The following is a 6,185-nucleotide window of genomic DNA, read 5'->3' as shown; positions in this document are numbered from 1 at the left end:
TCTGGGCTGGGAGTGGCGGGCTGGAAATGTCGGAGAGGAAAGCGAGGGGATGATTTCTTCGCCAAGTTTTACGTTGGCTTTTGCCTCTTGGGGAAGGAACGTGGCCGCGGTAGGACCTCAGCGTTAAACATTTGCATTTAGCCTGGGTTTTAAACTCTCCGCCTCACCGGACGGAGAGAACTGGCCTGCGCGCTGCGGCCAATTATCTTCCTCGGGCAGAGCGGCTCAGGCCCACCCCTCTTCTTTCCACCAGCACTCCCAGGTCCCGGCAGTGTCCGACAGCAGGGCAGAGTCAGCTCCTCCCCTTGCCCCAGGTGGCTCGCGAGCGCTTTGGGACCGAGATTAGCAGCTCCGGGGACCCTGGAGGAAGCAACTAGGGGAAAGTACATCAGCAGGGCAACTCCAAGAAACTTGGAGCCAGCTGTTAGCTCTGGTCCGGCTCTGATTATGTAAAGGAGCTCTTGCTTCTTGAAACAAAACGAAACAAAAATGCCACAGACTGTCCGCCTCCAACTCAGAGACATGGCCTGGTCATGCGCCGGTTCTGTCCTGTTCCCCACGCCATCCAAGCTAAGTTATCCAGGAGAATATTTGGAGGGCTCCGGGGCACACGGGGAGGGTTTTTCTGAAAATTTCGCTTCTTTCTAAAAAGCCTGGCTTGGCGGATGACCCAGAGTCAATACATTGTTCTCAAGTTGCTGCCAAGGACCCTTCCAGCCTCAGTTTCTGCATCTGTTAGCGGGGAGCAATAATACCCTTTGTTCGGAAAGTGGGAGCTAATTGTGAAGCACACAGCAGGTGTTCAGAAAATGCTTATTCCCATTCTGCACCACGAAAGCCCCAGCCCCTTAACTTGCAGATTTGTCTGGTCAGAAAGGTTGAAAAGTAAACCCATGTGAACGCTGAATGCTGTTTCATTGCCCCGGATTTTTACTGTGGGGTGGACCCCATCCCCTGCACACGGGAACCCCCGTCCTGCACGTGGGGCGCCCTGTACTAGCTACCTTAGCTCTCTCTCAGGCTGCCACCTGGGGGCTGGGACTGAGGGGGAGAGCTGCCTGGTGCGCCTCCTTCCCTCCCAGCCTCCTGGCTTCTGGCCTTGGGGCCAAGAAATGGGCTTAGAGGATTGCATCAAGCACTTCGGGAAGCCGGAGACAAAAACTAGGGGCAGCGGCTTATGCAACCTCTGGAACTCTGAGGACGCTGACGGCCCTCCCATTGTCTTTAGCCCAAGTCTTCAACAGCACTGTGCACATCTGTCTGCCTAGGCCCAGTCATGGTGCGGCCGCCAGCGATTGGTCTGGCTCTGGCGGACTCAGGGCTCTCGCCCAGCGCGAGGCGCGAGCGCGGCGGTTCCTTCCCGCCACCGCGCCGTCTGTGGAGGTAACATCTGTGCCAAACCCTCTAAGCCCCCTCCACCCGCGCCACGCCACCTCCATTAAAAAAAAAAAAAAAGAAAGAAAACGAAAAATCAACCTTCTTTTCCCTCCACAATAGACACATCAGGGGGCCTTTCACTTGGCCAATCTCAGGAGTTTTATATGAACTTCATTAAATCAATTACTCGGTGAACACATCACAATTTATTTGCAATTAGTATCAAAATGCCTTACTTTTCTTAATAGGTCGGAGCAGATGTAGCTACAGAAGGGACAACGCATTTTCGTGAAATCTATCTCTTGCAACATATTAAATCTTCTGATCATAAGAGAAAAAGAAATTCAAAGGCAGTTTAGAGGAGAGAGAAACCACTCTGGAGACATATGCTGTCGGTGCAGGTGTTGGAGCAGCTTGCGTTATAATTGTAACTCGCGAAAAGGTTGTCTTTATTATCTGCAGTAATTGAACAAAAGTCACCATAATTAAACGTCTGGTTTTCTCTGATGACAGAGGTGCATGTCTGAAAGGCGCAGAGTACAGAAAAGGACTTCAGGAATGGTTAATAAAGACACCCAGTTCTTTAAATAGTGGCTTTGTCTCATGGGGTGGGGGAGAGACACAGAGAGAACAATTATCTAATTTTTATTGCCCCAAACCAGAGATTTATTGATTGTGACAACAGTTTTATTGTACACGGGTAAGGGGTTGCTGAAGGTTTATAGAAATTGATTTACCTTCGTTTGGAAGTAAAATCATATGCAACAGTCTCCTGTTGGAAGATTGGACCTCAGCTCCTGTTAATGCCATTAGTGACACAAGATCAAATTTCAAATGAAGCCTTGTGACAATTACAGAAGGAAACAGATGCCCTTGCAAATTTAGGTCAAGTGTTCAAGATTCTGGTTTCATGGTCAAGGTTTTCTTGGGGGTATCCTTTAGGAGATGCTCATAAATCTGGCCTCTCTGAACTGGGGATGTGCCTTCCAGGGGCGGGGGTGATGCAGGGAAGCGGGGGAGAACATTTATTTAGGGGGTCCTCAGGTCATCGAAAACAGAAGAGACGGCCAAAGGGTTGTAAAACTGGGCAAGTGTGCTGGACTAGACAGTGTGTGGAGGGGGACACCAGCCACTCCTGGGCGCTGTGGAAAAGAAAAACTGGCTGGAGTTGCAGAGACCTATAGTCCCCAGTAGGCATACTTGGAGGCTGTTCCTTAGCCTTGGAGCCTTTTTAAAACCCATCCGCAAAATGGTAATCATGGGCTTCCTCTTACTGGAAGGGTGGTGGCAAGGATTGAAGGAGATAACGAATTTAAAAGCCTCTAAATTTTCAAAGGGAAGGTATTATTCTGGAAGTGTAGCCCCCTTCATTTGCATTTTAATCGCTTGACCTTGTGTCTCTTCCCTTCACACGGTGGTAACCTTCCCAGAAAGCTGCAGGCTCTGGCTCTGGCAAAGCCAATGCCTTCCTTCAGGGTATAAAAACGTGTCTTTTACTCGTTTCTTGATCCCAACCTGCATCTTTAACCATGACACTCTTCAGGATTTACATCCCTCTGATGGGTGTTTTCCACTTGACAACTCTTTTAAAGACATAGAACCATATTTTATTTACTGCCTTCTATAAATCATTTACTAGCAGGCTACGGTAATTCCATTAAAGCCGCATAGTTTGTTTATACTAAATAGTTATCTTGGGATTCCTTGCTTGCCCTAGAGCTGGGAGGCTCCGGGGAGGTTGGGACGATTTGCACTGGCTAGAGATGTCCATGGAAAGGATAGGGATCCAATGAAAACGAAAATGACCTTATTTCTCTTGGTGATTCATTAAAAACTAAATGCAATCTAATCGTCGTTTCTGTTAAGTGTGAAGTGTGATACTTCCCCCCACTACCCCTTCCCCAACCCTCGTGTGGACTGGCCCACACGGGATAGCAAGATTTCTTGCAAGGAACTAACTCAAGGAGGTAGGCATAAATCAGATTTGGGGAAGGTGGGGGATTTAGTGGCGTGGCGGGGTGGGGGCGGAGGAGGGATGCACGGACTATTATTGGGATGAAGGGAGGGTGAGGAAAGGGAAAGTCCGGAGCTCCTTGCCCGGGTAGCTAGTGAAAGGGAACTAGCACTTCGAACTTTGTCTTTGATCCCCTCCCCAACAAGTGAATCCAGGCAGGAAAAAAGAGCTGACGGAAGGCACCAGGCTTTACAGATTGTGTGTGTGTGTGTGCGCGCTCGTGCGCGCGCGCGGGGGAGGGGGAGCAGGGTGGGGGGGCGCAGGCATGTCTGTGTCTCGCCAAGGTTTTAGCATTGGCTCATTGGGTTATTTCTTACTACTTTTCCTTTCATGTTATGTGTATATAAAACTATTTCTATTTCTCTACTTAAGGACCTCTCTGGAAACCAAACATGCCAGAAGATATATTGGCCTTTGGGAGAGGGGGTTTCTCGTACCAGCCATAAATGAAATTTTTGTTTGAACTCGCTGCCTTGAATTATGTTGGCCTTGGAAAGGGGGAGGGTTTTATCTATTGCTGATGAAGGCTTTAAAAAAGAGGGGTCTAGAGGAATGTAGTAACTGTGTTTTAGTATCCCACCTCATTTTGCAGATGGGGTTTTCTGAATGGTTATTAGTACTGCAACACAGGGAGAGATAAACAAGAGACCGGGACAAAAAGACAGTTGTTTGAAACAGCTCAGAAATGAATAAATATAAAGGTCACTTATTTCATAGAGTATTGTTTTCTCTTTTCTTTCAGCTAAAATAGACATGCAAAGTAAGAAAAATTATATTGGTCTCAGTGAGTGAAAGACCTACTACTGTTCATTACAGAGCTGAAGAACTGAAATTAACTTAAACATTCAGGACACATCTTGTATTCTCAATAGTTAAGTTCACGATAATTTAAAATTCAATGACATATTTTTAATATTTTTGGATTATATTTCTTGGTAACTTAGTTACCTTTATTAGCTTAAATCTTGTTTTATCAGAAAAGGGAAGGAAAATTATAATATGTGTAAATATCTTAAGTATGCAAACATGCATGAAACATTTTGTGATGATGGGGATGCTGCTTAACCCTGTGAACACCAACTTGAATGTACCATTATATAACTGCATATTTCAATAGCCACATATATTTATTTTTAAAAATGGAAGTACAATTTACATAACATGGAATTAACCATTTCAAAGTGAGCAATTCAGTGGTATTTAATAGAGTTACAATGTGCAATTACCACCACTGTCAAGCAACAAAACAGGTTCATCAAGGATGGTAATGATGGTTTCACAGCAATATTAATTTATTTAATACCACTGATCTGTACACTTATTTCAGGCCATGGCAGAATTTTTTAAATTAGTGCTTGTATTTCATATGACAAGTATTTTCTGTATGCTACTATTTCCTTAAAATCTATTTTATCACATTCTACTCCATACATGTAATGAGAGATACAAAGGGGGTGGTGGTAAACAACATAATCTGCTTATTTGTATTTGTTTTAGAAGCTAGAGACACCTTGCTGTAAGAGCTCTTTTGGCCACTGGAGTGTTCATATTTCTGTCCATATCGATTATACCCAGTATAATTATAGCTGCCATAGCCACTATAGTTTTGATCACCACCATAGGCACTATTGTAATTTCCATATCCTTGATAATAATAGTTAGTAAATCCTTGGTTCCACTTTTGGCCCTGACCTCAGCCTTGGCCCCTAGTACCACTTCATCCATCAGCTGCAGCACTTCTTCCTCCCTTTTGTTGTTGCTGTTGCTGCCTATATACCCCTTTGGGTTAGGCAACTTTTATTTTACACTTCCCAGAACCAATTTGATGATATCTGCTTTCTAACAATTTCTTTACTGGCTCCTCATCCATATATGTGATAAAACAAAAACCTCTTTTTTCATTTGCTTTTGTATCCATAGGAAGTTCAATATTTTCAATCTCTTCAAAGGCTCCAAAATATTCTTTAATTTGTTCTTCAGAAGTATCTGGGCTCAATCCACACACAAAAACCTTTTAGGGGGTCCCTTCTCTTATAAAGCTTTGGCCTTTTGGGGGCTCTACAAATTTGCCATCCAATCTGTGTTCCTTCAGTTCCAAAACATTATCAACACTAGCAGCATTTTTGAAAAGCATGAATCCAAATCCTTGTGATCTTCTAGCAGGGGTCCTCAAACTTTTTAAACAGGGGGCCAGTTCACTGTCCCTCAGACCTTTGGAGGGCCGGACTATAGTTTAAAAAAAAAACTATGAACAAATTCCTATGCGCACTGCGGGCCCAGGAAGAGTCAGCTGCTAAGCAGGACAGGCAGCGGCACCCAGCGGGCCAGATAAATGTCCTCGGCGGGCCGCATGTGGCCCACAGGCTGTAGTTTGAGGACCCCTGTATCTAGTGACTGGATCTGTTTTAATTGTGCAGTATACAACTTCCCCAAATCTAGACAAATATTCAGTCAGATCTTTCTTGCTTGTATCCCAGCTCAAGCCTCCAATAAACATTTCACCATCATCCTGATGACTTTTGCTCTCCTTGATCTTGGATCCCTCTGCAAATTCTTCTGTGTTGCTGTACCTCCTCCATGGTGGTGGAGTTGTGTGTGTATTTTGTGCGGGAGTTGGGGGGTGCTGGCATGTAGTTCAAGACACAACATAGGCTTTTTAAATGAGAGGGTGGATCCCTGGACCACACTTACAAACACTATGTTAGTCATTGTGGAAGGGACACGAAGCAAAGGTTAATCTTTAATCTTGCTGTTGTAGGCTAAGAACAGTAGTTAGCATAATAAATGCCAGAAG

At 44.9% G+C, this 6,185-nt stretch overlaps 1 pseudogene across 1 annotated transcript; it reads right to left on the bottom strand.

Moving 5' to 3' along the window:
* Positions 1 to 4,811: 4,811 nt before the first annotated feature.
* Positions 4,812 to 5,954, bottom strand: LOC308240251 (heterogeneous nuclear ribonucleoprotein D-like; annotated as a pseudogene). Its single transcript has 2 exons — positions 5,779 to 5,954; positions 4,812 to 5,547 (listed from the first exon to the last, which is right to left on the bottom strand). The product of its transcript is annotated as a heterogeneous nuclear ribonucleoprotein D-like (transcript).
* Between the last annotated feature and the right edge of the window lie 231 nt (positions 5,955 to 6,185).

This window comes from Plecotus auritus (assembly GCF_963455305.1).
Source record: "Plecotus auritus genome assembly, chromosome: X".
NCBI classification, from domain to species: Eukaryota; Metazoa; Chordata; class Mammalia; order Chiroptera; family Vespertilionidae; genus Plecotus; species Plecotus auritus.
The sequence above is the reverse complement of the archived record's forward strand: the minus strand, read 5'-3'. Positions and strand labels throughout refer to the sequence as shown.